Below are 16,546 nucleotides of genomic sequence, written 5' to 3'. Positions count from 1 at the left end.
TTGTTATGTTAGAATAGACGGGAACTAGTTTTAATTTACATGCAGTATCTGTGTCATCATGCTTCCCACTTTGGGATAATTTGTCAAATTTATCCTGAAAAGCTTTATCAATAAAGAAAGTGAAATTTTTTTCACCCGAGGAAAGGACTTGAATGTCATTTGAGCTCCCGTTCACTGCATTCAGGTTAATAACATAATGTGCCCATTGTCTGCAATTTGACTTTTGATAGATGTGGATATCCACATGCATTTGAAAAGAGTATTCCAGGCTGGAAATGACAAGTAAATTCAGAGAAGTCACAGAAACTGACACATAGCACTTTTCACTTCTACTTGAAATATATTTGAGGGAATCTTGAGTATTTGGCGCTATTTATATGTAGATAAGCGTGTCCAATGTGCAACTCAATAGTTATCAGTTGAATGCCACATTTTATTCTCCTGAGAACAAAGATCAAATTCCAAGGTCGGAAATATTTTTGGAGGTAATGGTGGCCGGCTGGTTAGCACGTCCGCTTCACGGTGCAGACGTGCAGGGTTCAATTCCGGCTCTGGCCTTCCCGTGTGGAGTTTGCATGTGGTGCCTGTGCATTTGTGGGTTTTCTCTGGATACTACTGTTTCCTCCCACATTCCAAAAACATGCCGGGCAGGTTAATTGAACACTCTAAATTGTCTGAAAGTGTGTGAGTGTGAATGGTTGTTTGTCTAGTGTTGTACTGTATTTACCGACCAGTTCAGGCCAATGACACACCGTTTGCCCAAAGTCTGCTACTATAGGCTGCGGCACATCTGCAACCCAAGTGGGGATAAGTGAGACAAAGAACAGGTGGATGAATATTTTGACCACCATTTAAGGTGGCAAAATGCAAATCACAATGTGTAGCAGAAAAGTAACACATTGTGAAACATGCCGGTGGCGACATCATGCTGTGAGATTGCTTTTCGACAACATGGATAGGGAAGCTGATCAGAGTTGATGGGAAGATGAATGGAGCTTAATACAGGGCAATCATCGAAGACAACCTATTGGAAGCTGCAAAAGACTTGATACTGGCAAGGATATCCATCTTCTCAAAAGACATGAACCTAAAATTATTTTGTCATTTTTTTGGTAACTTTTCTTTTGATGGCGGCGCGGACACCCGCAGCGGCTCCTCTTGTTTTATGTTGAGAGGGAAGAAATTTCATCTGTGCTGTACATACAGCACATTTGACAATAAAGTTGTATTCAATTCAATTCAAAACAGAAAGCCTGAGCTACAGTGGAATGGATTAGAGCAGGGGTCTCAAACTCAAATTGTGTGTGTGTGTGTGTGGGGGGGGGGGCGTTGGTGAAACAGTCTGGCTGTGTCTTGGCTGCATCAAGTAATCCACAAAAAAGGGGTTCAAATTAAAAAAAGTACAACTAATCAAATCTCAATCATTGTTTCTAACAGTTCAGAACATGAAGAGCTCTTCAGAATCTGAACAAGATTGATGACCCACTCCCCTCTTTCATCTCCCTGGTACATACTCCTCAACATGTCGAGATGAGTAATGATTTCTTGAGCATTGTAACTTTCTCTGTGCATTCAAAACATGCCAGGGTGCTTCTGTGGTCAACAAAAAAACATTCCGTCTCCTGTTTTTCTTCAAACCGTCCATTCTCGTCGCCAACCTTCCTAATCAGGTTTTTAAAAAGATATGGCTGCGATCTGGTGACTGGCCTTCTCCTTTCACTACTTCAATTACCTTTCGCTAAAATTTGTCATGAGCTTGAGCTATGGTAGCCCATACGTAATTAAAAAATTCCCAACACACTGAAATGGCAAATAAGTTGTGTAAGGGACATTTCCCCTAAAACCAGTAGACATTTCAATGGCTTTATCCCTTCAGCTCCCCAAACGATTGATTCAACATTCCATAGAGACATTTTGCCAATTTTTGCCAATATTCACTAACGACGTAAGACCTTGACATACGTATATGCATAACTGTTGCTGATCACTATTCCACATGACTGGATGCTTTAAAGTACTCAGTGCATTGTTAACACAGTCATTGTCATATCATCACAAGTGCACTACCGGCCACTTTAAATTGTGTGACCATTCTCTGCATCATCTGCACACCTGTCACTGTATCATAATTAGTGCACTACTGGTCACTTTTTTTGGGACGTTGTAAGTTGAATGGCCAGTTATGACATTTTCTCATGTTATATATCTGAGACCTACTGTTGCAGGTTCTAGACAGTTAAGGGACTATTGTAGTTGTTCACTCCTTTCCTATTCATTTACAGTTTTCTATTTTTTTCCCTTTTGGCTGGGTTCCCATTTGGAGTGCTTGACAGTTGTAACTGCTGCACGTGGTGCCAGAATAACTTCTATCCTCTCAGTAAGTGAAAGCCCATGCTCTCAAAATTGCAGCCAAAAACTATAACAATTTTATTCTTCATTACTATTACACAATTATACTGCTGCTCAGAATAATACTGTTGATCAACATATTGTTATTGCTACTTATAGTAATGTTATAAAAATTAAAGTGAATTTAATCATTTGCGACATAACTATTGTGTGATTCTTTTCAGTTGAAGTATACTATATGATCATGAAGAAATATATATTTCTTTTGATCTGAGCTTGTCCCATGTACCTTGTGTGTTTCTGCTTTGCAAAGATCCCGCTGCCTATCCAAGATGCCACGCCTTCAGAGATGTCCATTCTTTTCATTGTCATGGTTTCCAGTGGAAATATATGTAATCTCGGTCACCAAAATCAGCGTTGAACAATTTAACACTCATTTCACATGGTAAAAATCTCATGCCTCAGAACCAAACAAAATATTCTAATAATGTATATATTATAATAAGACATATATCTCCTATATTTATATCTTCTAATAATGTATATTATATCAGCACGTACTGACAAAACTCCCCCAAAAAGCTCTGTGTGAAATCTGGACCTATTTAATCAAATACGAAGCTGATATACTGCCATTAAGCCATGACTTTTTTTTTTGTATGAATGTCAACCAGTGGATACCCATCCATCCATCCATTTTCTGATCTGCTTTATCCTCACAAGGGTCGCGGGGCATGCTGGAGCCAGTCCCAGCTGTCTTCGGGCAGTAGGCGGGGTACACCCTGAACTGGTTTCCAGCCAATCGTAGGGCGCACATAGACAGACACACAACCATTCACGCTCACACTCATACCTAGAGACAATTTAGAGTGTTCCATTAACCTGCCACGCATGTTATTAGAATGCAGGAGGAAACCGGAGTAGTCGGGAAAAAAAAAAACATGCAGGCACGGGGAGAACATCAAACTCCACACAGGAAGGCCGGAATCGGACCCTGCACCTCTGCACTGCGAGGCTGTGTGGATACTGTACACAGGTTTATTTAATTTTCTGAAGAAGAGCCTTGAATTCTTCTGCCTTTCATTTTACATCGCTGCCATGGATGGATGAACAAAGATAGAGAATTAGCACTTGTGCTAAAACACTGAAGCAATGCACCTGGTTTGACCAAGGTTTTTGAGATGACCACACCAAATACAGTAACTGAACAAATGCATGAAATCTATTTGTAAATAATTTTTGCACAAATTAAGTTAGATTTCTTGCAGCACCCCTGATGTTCTCGAACGGCACACTTTGGTTCCACCTACCCTGGTTGGGAATCACAAACCTAAATTATGGAAAGTTTATATCAGCATTACAGGGTATTGTGATGCATTGCTAAAAAGGAAGGAACCTCATGACTGATACCTCTCTCCATTTCTCTGAAACCTCTGCTTCCATTTTAAAACTAGGGAGCAGTTGTTATTGCATTCTCTGTTTGTGAATACCTTAACTGCTAGTTCTGGGTAATGTCTGTTGCAGCTGATTGTCCGTCACTCATTAGTATTATCACTGTGATAGTGCTTGTGACAGAGGTGCCAGGATCACTGCTCTGGGAAAGCCCATTGGCAGATGACCAATGCTGTTGTATTCAATATTTTACATTGACAAATAGTTGCACTGGAAAGTTTCCATACACTCTTCATGGGCATGGATTTATCTACATCTTGTACACGTGTATGCACACACACACACACACACGCAAGAGAAAAAAAAATGTCTACACACCCCCTGTTCAAACACGTTTTTTGTGATATGAATAAATCACACCAAGATAAATAGGGTAAGGTTTTAAGGTTTTCTACAATTAATGTGACCCATAACCTGCACTACTTGAGTGTTTTTTTTTTAATTCGGAAGAGAATCAAATATAAACAAGGGAAATAATGTCATTGCACAAGTGTGCACACATTTTTGTAAATGGAGCAGAGCTGCATACTCTTGTTAAATGAGAGTCAGGATATGTCTGCTACCATTTCCAGTGCCGCTCAAGAACCCCAAATAAAGCTCAAATGTTCTTATCAGTGTATGGCATTTTTGTTGTCACATCTTACTCCACAAGCCATGGTCCCCAGAGACCATCCACAGCATTAGAGGGATGTCACTGTGTGAATGTGAGTATGAATGCTTATTTTTCTGTGTCTGCCAATATGTACCCTGCAGATGGCTGGATAGATGGGATTCCTCAAAAATGTCTTACTGTCTTCTAAATGTGCATCTGATATAATAACTAATAAACTGGACATCGGTTGTCGAGTAGAAATCCTCTCTACATCCGTCTTCCTAAAAATGGCTGATAGGGACCGAATTAAAACTTAAATCTATTCAAATTATGTGTTTTCGACTGATGTCCCGTGGGACCCCACTTTTATATTTTTAAGAATAATAAATCAGAGCCGTCACCATCTCATGGTGGAGGGGTCTGTGTGCCCCAATGAGCTAAGTTGTCTGAGGCTATATGCTCCTGGTGCAGGGTTACGGCTCGCAACGTTTTGCATTCCCTCCCACTGATTGCGAGATAACGCAAAGGGAACGCTTTTTTAAATGTGCCTTTATGTACTTCTGGGTCAACTTCCGGCTAAATGAAACCAACATAGATGGAGTGTTTTGACTCCTGGGTGAGTTTAATTGAATTTTACTTTGAAATTAGCTTCAAATACAAAGAAATAAAATCTGCTCTTGATCTTAAGCACGGTTTCCAAATTAAGCGAAAGACAACTGAAGCATACTGTCATCTCTCAGGCTGCGTTCCCTTGCAAAAAAACAAAAAAAAACATTACCTGGTAAAATTTACAAGGGAACACAAAACTTTGAGAGGGATCGCAGTTTTTTTTTCCTTTTATGTCACCTTCGAGGTTCTGTCATGTCGCCTGGTTGGCCTTGGAAGGCTGTGGGATTCACCTAGGAGACCTACACAAAATGGCTGGGGAGAGGGAAGTCTGGGCTTACTTGCTAAAGCTGCTGCCTTTGTGACCTGACCCGACAATAAGCGGAAGATGGATGGATGGATGGATGGATGGATGGATGGATGGATGGATGGATGGATGGATGGATGGATAGATTAATCAGAGGGATGATGTGAAATCATTTGACAAATATTCAAGGACAGACCCACAAAATACATTAATTAAGAGCTTTCCTCCTCCAAAACAAAACATGTTTTGTAAGTTTAGTGGTTCAATTATAATTTATTGGAATTTGAAATACTGTATGTTACTTGAAGATTATGGAGAGGGTGAGATGGTGGTTTGGTGGCAGCTCAAACCTCTTTGGGAAAAAGCAGATGACTTTTCCCCTACTCTATAAGAGAATAATTCTTAAGCACATTAGGGATGATCACACCACTAGCATGATGTTTCCCCCCCTCCCAATTCACCCGACATTTACACAACCAACTGCCCAGGACAAAGCGAACAGTGGACCTCTAACATGTCCTCGAGTGGAAAGGGCTTCGCCTCTTTATATCAAACAGCCACACCGCTCTTTGCCAAGACACAGTGGGACCTGGCCTCTTTTTACCTCTGTAGGGAAAAACCTGAGCATGAACAACAGAAAGTGGCCTTTGAATATAGTTCTGAAAGAGGGCAGCTGTAGTCTGAATAGGAGTATGTGTTTTTGTGTTTTAAATGAGCATTGTCTGCCAAACAGTGTAGGCCACATTTTGGTGGGGGAAATATTTTACAACTATATTTGTCTTTTGCACTACAATATATTGTTTGCACATTTCCAAATTGATGTAGACTATGTGATCAGAATCACTACAGTGGGGGCAAAAGCGTCCATGCACAGAGGCTGCGTTGTAACAAAAGCAGTGCATACATAATAATTTTAAACATCACTTCAATATCTTAATATGAAGGAACCATTTCAGAACTCATGTATTTCCCTACACACAGTAAGCCCTTAATAAATGTATATTCAAATAAAAGTGATAGATAAATAAATGAATATTTGGATGGATAAATATAAATAAACAGAAATAAATGTGACAAAATGATGATGTGATTCATCAAATGTGTTGCCGTTCTCGTCTTTTTGGCAGTGGTTAAAAAATGTCCCCTCCTGGTGAAAAGAAGTGCAGAATGTGATTTTCTTTGACATCCTGTCTTCACATTGTCCTTCATTGTGTCCCTGAAAACATAATGAGATTTTCAAGTGTACTGCCACCTGGTATATTCATGTTATTTTCTGTTCTCCAAGCCCTCTTCATAGCGTGTTGACTGCGAAAGTATGGGTAAAAGGAGTGGTTTGGCTGTGCCTGGTTAAAACTCCACTTGGCAACCTTTTAGACAGAAAAAAAAAAGAATGTAGACGAAAGGAACAAAAACGGCTGATGCACCACTAATTGCAATAGTACAAGCTCGCACAAATGATTTAAAATTCACATGTAGATATAGTCCAGGGAAATCGTCTCCTAACAAAAAGCAGTTTGCTCTTGGTCCCTTGCTTTACAATATGTGTATTCTCAACCAGTGGGTCCTCTTAAATTATGACAGCTTCATCATCACATTCCGTAATACAGTACGTGCCCAGGTAATAATCAGCTACTGAGATTGCAACTGCAAATTTGAAGTCCAAAAGAAAATACATCACAGAAAAACACAAGCAATTGATATGGTATCTGCTTAAAGCTGTTTGTTTGGCCTACTCATAAACAACTTAAGAGAAATTATCGTAAATAAAAATAAGACATAATACAGAGAATCCTCGCCACATCTCCAATTATCTTTTCACACCAAATGCATGTCTGCTGTCCTGAAGATTTTCTAAGACTTATTGACTCCTTTAATTTGTGTGTGTGACTGGCCCAATACATGAGCAAAGTCATAGTTGAGACGTTATTTTAGCTTATGTCAAAGTTGAAAGTCATGGACAATGTGTTTTCCAATCTTATGGCTCTCCTCTTTGACGTCATCTTTTCCGGTGCTGTAATTAAATCTGCCGCTCCTGAGGGGAGCTGTTGGATTTTTAAGGTTAGACAGTTTTATTTATATCGCACATTTCATACATATAGCAACTCAACGTGCTTCACACGAGCAAAAAGACACACCACCGAAAAGCATTTTACAACATTCAGAAGCAAAGCAGTAAAAACAAAGTAGCTTTCCAAAATGACGAAGAGAAATGACTAATACAATGTACATTGACAACATTGAAACACAATATCAGAAAACAGTGGCGGGCCGTGCATTTCAACCTTAGGCCTTCAGTGACGTCACATACATGAACACATTACTGTATAGGCTCGTCAAGCAGCACTTAATTTCAGGAGCATTTAAAACCATCAAGTATGCATTCACAATTAAGAGCAGGAAACTAAATTTACAGATAGTCAAAAATAAAAAGATGATTTAAAAATACGAAATAAAATGCCACCCAAATTACGCTGTGTGATCTTAAACAAGTCTGTCCAATAAATTGCGCAATGTCGCAGTTTCATGTAAGACACCAACCAAACAATAACAAAACAAACTATTCTTTGAAAATAAACATATCATTTGCATTTTGAAAATCGGCGATACAACAGCAAGTAACTGAAAATGTTGAGCAGCTGAGATTGAACGAACTTTCGTGCACGAATGTTTAGGCCAGCAGAGAAGGCCTTGCTGGCCCTGAGGGTCCGCCACTGTCAGAAAACTATAAAATCATTTAAAACTTAACTCAACTGTATTTATAGAGCACTTTAAAACAACCAGCGCTGTGTACAAAGTGCTGCACATGGAGGAGAGATTATATATATACACAACAACAAACAATGAAATAATAAATTAGTAACAAAGACAGTAGAAAGCACAAAAACAATGAAACTAAAAATCAAGTCTCATGCTGAGCCAAAAGCGAAAGAATAAAAGAGTTTTTAGACAAATTTTAAAGATGGCCAGTGAAGGGGATTGCCAAATGTTCAGTGGGAGGTCATTCCAAAGTGAGGGAACAGCAACGGAAAGGCCTCGATCCCCTCTGAGCCTCTGCTTAGTTCTTGGTACCTCTAATAATGTCTGGTGCGCAGACCTGAGACACCGGGGAGGTGTGTAGGGGCAGAGGAGCTCAGAGAGGTAAGGTGGAGTGAGGCTATTTAAAGATTTGAAAACAAATAAAAGTCAAATTCAAATTCAAATAATGGGATCTGAAGAACAATAAAATGTGGCAGTAGCCAGTGAAGGGATGCCAGAGTCGGACTTATGTGCTCCCTCTTACGAGTACCAGTCAAGACGCGAGCAGCAGTATTCTGGACCAACTGAAAACATTTAAACACACTAAAAGAAAAGAAATTATTTCTCTAATTATTAGAAAATCTTAATTAAAGTTAAGACAAAAAGATCAAGGCTTTTATTCTGGACCTTCACACTTCTGGTTTCTGAGGCTTTCGATGATCTCTGTGGTCCTTCTTCAAACACAGAGGAATTCAGCTCTCGGTTCCACTTATGTTGCTGTGCCACACTAGATTTGGTGGCTCCATTAAAAACAGGGTGGTCAAAAATCAGACCTGAGCTTTTGTTTCATGACAGAACTCACACAGCTTAACAGGATTGTCACAAACCTGAACGGAGGTGGAAGACAAGCTCCAGATTTCTTATCAAACATTCAAATACTGCTGGCGCGGCAACCAGATCACTGTTAAAGAGGCAAAAAGCAAACATTTGTCAACTCTTATTCACACTAACCATCCCAAATCATGTGTACTATTCAAAGTTATTGACTGTTTTTTGATTAATTTGCAACAGCACATGGGTATCATTGGCAGCTGTCATATTTTGCAAGGTGATACTTGGAGGACCCCAAAAAGCAGGGAGGAGCAGGGTGGCTGACCAAAATGTATTTAACAAAAATGCAAAACATGACATGTGCACACAGCAACAATGACCTGACACTGAGTGGTCGGGCATCAAGTCTTTCAAAGTGGCAACTAATGACACAATGACCAACAGGTGTGCAGCTGCAGGTGGAGCCCTACAGTGCCACCTGTTGGTCACAAACAGATCCATGACAGTAGCTCTCTAGAGTTGTTTAAATACTATTTGGTAGACAGGAGTTTTTGTTTTAGCCTTGATTGCCCTGGTGTTCCACAGGGTTAATGAATTACGTTTTCATTGTATTTGCTGCCCTAGGGTTCCATCTTAAGGGGTGATCTCCTAGCTTCGTTGTGGGAGCGTGCTATATACGAGGCCGATGGCGCGCGATGTTATGATGCATCACGTACCGCCCTATGTCATCACGTAATTACCGGGAAGTCCCGTGTTAGGCTTTCACACTGCAAGCGGAGGCGATCCGAGGCGATCACAACCCTCCTCCGTTGGCGTGCTGGTGGACACGGATCGACACTCCTTTCCCACTGCGCAAAAAAGCGTGTTTACCCGTGATTTTGCGGCAGTGGGAAAGGAGTATTAGGTTCAATGATGATGAAAAGAATATTATTTTTATATCGTTTTGATATAACATTGTTGTATTATTTTTGAGAATCCCTTTTTGACAAGGTTTGGCAACGAACCAAGTGATGTGAAAAGATGGACCGATGAAGCAAAGCTCGCATTACAAGAATGCTTGGACTGCACTGACTGGGACATCTTTGAAACTTCAACGGGCACACTGGATGAATACACATACACTGTAACATTATACATCAGTTTCTGTGAAGATGTGTGTACTAACAAAGTCCTTCCGCTCCTTCAACAATAACAAGCCATAGTTCACTGCCAAATTCAGGCAACTTAGAAATGAGAAAGAGGCCACCTTTAGAAGTGGAGACAGGGCAATGTACAAACATGCCCGAAACCAATTGACAAAGGAAATTAACATTGCAAAGAGAAGCTATGCAGAGAGGCTGAAAAAAACAGTTTTCTGCTAATGACTCTGCATCTGTGTGGGATGGCCTGAAAGCAGTTACAAACGATAGAGCTGCTAAGAGTACACAGCAGTCATCGAATTAATCCTGTGTTTTCCATCACAGCTTGGTTTGGGGCAGCACAAAAAAGGACAAAATCCGACTACAACGGACAGTTAGGACTGCGGAACAAATAATTGGCACCGCCCTAACGACTCTTGAGGACTTGCACACCGCAAGAACCAAGACAAGGGCACGGAAAATCCTGCTGGAAACCCCACACCCTGCCCGCTTCCTTTTCCAGCTACTCCTCTCAGGCAAGCGCTACCGATCCATGTGCCCCAAATCCAGCAGACATTAAAACAGCTTCTTCCCTTTAGCCATAACTCCCTAAAGAGTAACCCAAATCTATCGTGGCTCCTTGAAATTTTGCATACCCCTGTGGAACAGCATTACCGCAATAATCATCGTAGCTCCAGCTCTGTACAACTCTGTACATACTTGAACAATTGTCACTGATCTATATTCCACAGCACCTGACACTTTAATGCGTTCAAGGACTTTCTGTACAATTGCACACTTAAAAGTTGTTCTAAAAATACTGCTACTGGTCACTTAAAATGGTGCGACGATTATCTGCCCCAACTGCACAACGGTCATAGTATTGTATTCTACCACTGTTCACTTTAGCTCTGCTTGATACTTTGCACATTGTCTCACAGCTGTCATTGGGTGGTACTACTGCACAATGATACCGTGACATTACGGAAGTATTTCGATACTGATTGGTCATGTCCTTGTTTATTGTAGTTACTTGTTATTGATAGTACTAGTGTAGCTTGTACTGCGGGAGACAAATTCCTTGTATGTTCTACATATTTGACCAATAAAGATGATTCTGACGGACTACCTGGTTTCGATGGATGTGTTATGTGAAAAATCATGGAGGGACGGGTCCAGGATCCAGGAGCGGGGGAACCAACTGACACCGTTCCGGACCATAGCCTTTCCAGTCAACCAAATACCCCACGCCCCTGCCTCGGTGCCTTGAGTCCAGAATCTTTTTAACATTGTACAAAGGATCTCCATCCACATTGCAAGGGTAGGCGGGGGAGCCAAAGGGCTGTACTCCACAGGCTATGAGCAGCAACACGTAGACGACAGGATGGACCTTGAGGGTTGGCAACAGGCAGAGCTTCATGGCCACCAGGGTCACAACCGCCTCCACGTCAAACGGTCCAATGTATTTTGGTCCAAAGTTGCGTGAATTTCTCTTTTCATCCTTGTTAAAAAAAAAAAAAATATGTTGTCTCCTGAGATTTTGTTTACTGCACTTCATACCGCCTGCTCGGTGCAAAAAAAAAAAACCCTACACCATAGAGCTAATACTCCCTGCGCACTCTCTGACAATGGGGGCAACACTGCTAACTGCTGTAGTAGATATGCAATTACATTATTTTCTTCAGGAAAAAAATACATGTTCCTTAGAGTTACAACGGTCTGCACCCCGCTGTTTGAGAAGGACTGGTTTAGTCAGCCGTTGGCTTGGAGGAAAATGTCTGCCACAAAAATGTAGTGTCTGGATGGCAAATTTCAGTTCTCGAGTCTGATGATCTATGTTCAAGCGATGGGTTACTGTTATGTGAAAAGTACACAGGAAAAAAATGCTTTGTTTCCACCGAATTTACTTAATTCGGATGTGCATGATTAAAATGTGTTAAAATAACACATTTGACTTTGAAGTTACGTACTTTTTTTTCACTGTAACCTGAATAACGTCCTGAGCTCTACCCATTAGCCTTGATAATATTTATTGAGAGCACTGGCAAGTCGAAGTTGGCTTAATTGTTATTCCTCACAAAATAGAGCTCCATTATTTCCACCCACTGACGAACTGTAAGTTTGACACTAAAACCACTTTTTCAAAACAGGTGACTCTTTCACATTCAAATACATGACAATCTTAACATCAGGTAAATTAATATCAGTTACAGGCACTGTTTACAGCATCTGTCACCATGGACTCATTGAGCTTCCTGTCTACTTTCAAATGGGCTCCATTCGACTGGATAATCTTATCAGCTGACTCTGTGACAAGGGAACTCAGCTCAACATTACATGAAGACTGAACACTTTGTTGGTTACATAGGGACCATTGTACAAGAATAGATCTAAATCCCAGGGTGCCTGATTCACCAACTAGAGAAAACTCCTTGCTGGTTCTCCTAAGCCACATCGTGAGCAAGAATGTGTGAATAGAAAATAAAAATTGCAAAATGTAAAATTAAAAGTTGAAACATAAACATCCCACCTATGTGCATAAACAACAACAAACGCAGTGTGGGACGCACTTGCAACGTCCTTGCTGGCGGTCCTGAAAGTCAGAAACAAGAAGATCAGCGTGAGCAATATCCATCAACAAAAAACGCTTCCAAAATGCCACTTAGTGAATATAACAAAGCTCAAAATTATGCAATATCTTTAACAATGTATTGAGCAACAAAGATGAACCCATCTTCTGGAACAATGAGTTATATTACTATAACCTGCGATTGGCTGCCAACCAGTTCAGGGTGTCCCCCGCCTACTGCCTGAAGACAGCTGGGATAGGCTCCAGCACCCCCGCAATCCTTGTGCGGATAAAGCGGATCGGAAAATGGATGGATAGATTATTATTATTATTATCATATTTATTTATTTTTATTATTATGATTTTTTTTTACAATTATTTAGTACTAGTTGTAGTAGTTGTTGTATTACTTTGTTGTTGTTTGTTTTCTTGTTGTAATTTCGTTGTTTTTTTTGTAAAGTGGCAATGACACATCCAATGTCCATTGTCTCACTCACTGCCATATGAGGAACATTATTCTGATGGGACCATCCCGGGGGTCTTGAAAATCAAACTGAAAACACTGTCTCTTTCATTTGTCTCCTCTTAACAGCCCAAAAGCTCCCTGTTATAATTCATTGAATAAATTTGTTTAGCCCGCAGAATTTCCCAGCCCCCTTCCTCCGCTGCTCTTTTTCATCAAGCTAATGGATGCAACAGATATTATATTGATTTCTACCCTGTGATGCTTTTCACAATGACAAGCCTTCCAAACATAGCACTTTCTCTATTTTTTTTTCTTTTAGTTTACTTTCCTCTCTGCCTGTCTAACTTTTGATGTCTGAATAAGCAGGCAGAGAAAAAGCGCAAACATTTATCATGGTTGCATTTTTCTGCTCAACTTCACCCCCAGCGTGACTGATGTGTAAGCCCTCAGAAGCTGAGCTCTTGACCTATGAAGAGAAGGCTTTCACTCTTTCCCTTCTAATCTGGAGAGTTGGACGCAAGATGCGGAAAAGGTGGCAGGCCAATTCAGAACTGTTGTAACAAATCGTAAGGCACCCAGCCATGTGTCACAAGAAACAGATGGGTAATAACAATTCACTTACCCCCAATGTAAGAATCAATTTTCCCACAATGCACCTGTCATAGAGCCCTTGGTGAGCCAAACCCTTATCTTCCTGCTGTCTGACACCATAATTGCATGTTAACATTTTTCAGGATGCCAGAAAATTGTGCGAAAATCGTGTGGCTTTTTTTTTATTTATTTTTTTTACTAAAATCTACTGAAAGGATAAGAAGATAAGAAGATAAAAGTTCATTCACACAAAACACTGAGGGCAGAACCAACAAAACCATAATTTTTTTTTAATTGAATGAAACAAAGTCATATAAACCTTCAAATATATTAGAGTACTTTGAATTCATTTTAAAGACACATCCCCCTAAGTACACTTGTTTTGAGACCACCAATATGTTACCATTTATATGAAGCAGAAATATGCAACTGTGGTCTATGACAATATTAAAATGTGTTCTTGAAAGTTAAGCTCATAGAAATTCGTCCATCCATCATCTGAGTGGCTTTACAATTTTATAATTGCCATATACATTGAAAAAAAAAACAATGAAAACGGTTGAAGCATTATAGTATAAAGCAGTACAAACAGCACAAACTACATTACATATCAACCAAAACCCGCTGTTTTCACATTCTGTAATTACTTTGGGTATTCACACGTAAGTCAGCAGTTGGCTATCTTTATATAAAAATGTCCGAGATACAATATTTCCCTCACAATCAGCTTTGTAGTCACATGCTTACATGCTGTGTGACTTTAATGATGGACATGATACATCATGTCTAAGTTACTCTTTCTGAGTTACTTTCCTGAAAGACTCATTCTTGACCTCTATTATCATTTAACTGAGATCAAAGAGCAACATTACTACCATTTTTCCCCTTTAAGTGACATAAATGTTGACCTGGGAGAATCCTTGCTAACATTGCCAGAAATCATCAGGGTAGTAATGTTCAATTATGTCCACTATTTGTTATATTCCACTGGGCCAAATTACAGTGGAAGGTTAAGGCAAGACAGAGGGCATTGCCATCACTTTGGTATCACCAACCTGAAAGGGAATGACCTCTCCATCAGATTATTGCAAAGAAACAGGTTTAGCATCATATTTCATCCCAGCAGGGAATATTTCATCCTGAAAGAGCTTTTACAGTTTTGAATAGCCTTTCCAACAGATTGTTGCTTTACCATAATATGAATACACCATCTCGAAAAAGGCCTTTTCAAATTAACATTATTGACTGATGTGTAATCAAAATCTTGTGTAATGGTTAATGGAAGGTTAATGTTAAAGTCACGAAAGAAGGCGTGGGGCTTAAAACACATTTATTGATTCTGTAGCTCAGCAGTTACTTTTAGACATGATAAGCGATAAATGCTTTTCTGCACATTTCCACCTATATTTCATTTTAGTACTCTACTCACATATGTTCACGCACAATTTTTGTATTAATGTGTCATCGGGCCCGTAGGGCTTCTTCGGCACTCTCTTGTGGACAACAGATATAGCAGTGCTTTTTTTCTTTTTTCTTCCCTCCACATTGAAGTCAGTTCCAATTCTGCCCTGGCCTGCTCGGGATGTGGTCACCGCGAAGGCCTAGCCTCTTTTTTCCTGGGGCACTTGGCCCGCAAACTCAGCAAAGTGCACCACTGGCGTTCACGATCATTACAGAGACCTGGGGCGAATCAAACTGCGAATGGAAGGGCCATTTTGTTGTCATTGGAGCAATGGATCAGAATTAGAATCAGCTTCATTGGTCAAGAATGTAAAAACATACAAAGAATTTGTCTCTGGTAGTAAGCGCAACTCGAGTGTTAATGCAACAAGCAACCATAGCAAAAAGAACATTGAGAATGTGTAACACATGTTCGTGCCGTTGTACCGAACAATGACGGCTATGAAAACGATGCTGATAATGATGCCAAGTGGCAAAATGAAGTGACTAGTAGTCCAGTAATTATGATACAATTAAAATTGACCAGATGATGCAGGTATCACACAATTTAAAATGAACAGTTGTTTAGCAATTATGATATATTGATGATTGCGCAAATGATGCAGAATTCTTAAACTCTTTGCATGAAGCCACTCTGAAATGATGAGTCAGCAGTTAAGAGTGTGAATGGCAGGAGAGAATAAGTTAATGGGCTGGCTGCTAGTTCGATTGCATCTACCTAAAGGAAAGAACTGGAAGAGGATCTGGAGAGTCCAAGAAAAGATTTGCCTGTTCTTGTCTTAGTTTTTGTAAGTGTGCACGTCCTCAAAAGTGGGTAGTGGGGTTCCAATGATCTTCTTGGTAGTCTGAACTCTGCTTTTTCCTTCGTTGTGGTGTCACCAAACAAGACTCTAATGGATGTTAACCCTATCAGGGACAGCGGTCACTACAGTGGACAGCCTATCATGTTATCAGGTTACAGGTTTTTATTCATTATTGTCATTTTTGGTGTATGAAAGGGTTAAACAATGCACTGATTCAGAATCCGATTCGTTGGCGTAGTATGTGAAACAAGCAAGGAATGATCCATTGAAGCTGCTCCTGTTGGCTGAACTTTGGGATAGATCAGAAATCTGCCAACACCAAAAAGCAGGATGTCTGTTATCAGAAGACGAATAATGTAGACATCTGCCACATTCTCTACGGACAGTATTGACAGGCACACTATTTTCCACTCCTGCCAAGGATCTAAGGCACATATGTCAAAGTGCCGGCCCGCGGGCCAAATCCGGCCCGCGAGAATGTTTTCAGTGGCCCCAGGGATGATATTGATTTATTATTAGACCCGGCCCGCGGACCGCAGCAAGCCGAGAGCCCGCAGATCTTTTACACGCACCAATACTACATTTCCCACAATGCAACGGTGACGCGCCAAGCAGTCGGCCGCTTTATTTAAATATTTATTAGTCTAGCAGTCGTTCACATAACA

This window comes from Hippocampus comes, unplaced genomic scaffold (assembly GCF_001891065.2).
Source record: "Hippocampus comes isolate QL1 unplaced genomic scaffold, H_comes_QL1_v1.1 scaffold130, whole genome shotgun sequence".
Lineage (NCBI taxonomy): Eukaryota > Metazoa > Chordata > Actinopteri > Syngnathiformes > Syngnathidae > Hippocampus > Hippocampus comes.
This window is presented reverse-complemented; position numbering follows the sequence as displayed.